The sequence below is a fragment of the Pyxicephalus adspersus genome, chromosome 3 (assembly GCF_032062135.1).
Source record: "Pyxicephalus adspersus chromosome 3, UCB_Pads_2.0, whole genome shotgun sequence".
In the NCBI taxonomy this organism is placed as follows: Eukaryota; Metazoa; Chordata; class Amphibia; order Anura; family Pyxicephalidae; genus Pyxicephalus; species Pyxicephalus adspersus.
Window position 1 is genome coordinate 8,708,194 of NC_092860.1, and position 592 is coordinate 8,708,785.

Here is a 592-nt window from a genome sequence, read left to right on the forward strand (position 1 = left end):
GTTTGGTTGAATCTAACCAACACTACAATTCATAATGAATGGCACCGCATTGCATCTAGCTTTTTTTTGCAATTTCTAGGTCGAGGTTCATTCACTCGGACAGCACAGATAAGCAAGTAATAATTCTCAGGAAGATGACAGGCTCCTGGGGAAACACAGCAAATACCACAGTCAGGGGCAGACATAGCAGTGTGTCAGTGTATAGGGGCTCTTGACACACCTCAGCCAACAGGGGCCAAAACAGTCCTACACTCGGCCTTCTTCTCGGCCACTGTTCCTATACCCCCCAATCCTTGCTGGCCTAGGTAAGTGACATGCACATTCCCAATCTGTGGCGGATGAATACCTTTTCCCAGCAATCCCAGCACTTCTTCCTTTCAGGACTGTTTAGGTTTGCAGGATTTTTGCTTCGTTGATCACGATAGGTTTAGGGAGGACAGTTTTTTAGGGAGCCCAATGTTAACCCTCCCCAAGGATTGATCAACAGCAATAATTATGATACAATAAAATAATAAAAGTTCTCCTCAAGCCCTGAAAAAAAGATGTCTCCCTTCCGATTGCAGTGAAACCACCCAATCATCAGAGATTAATA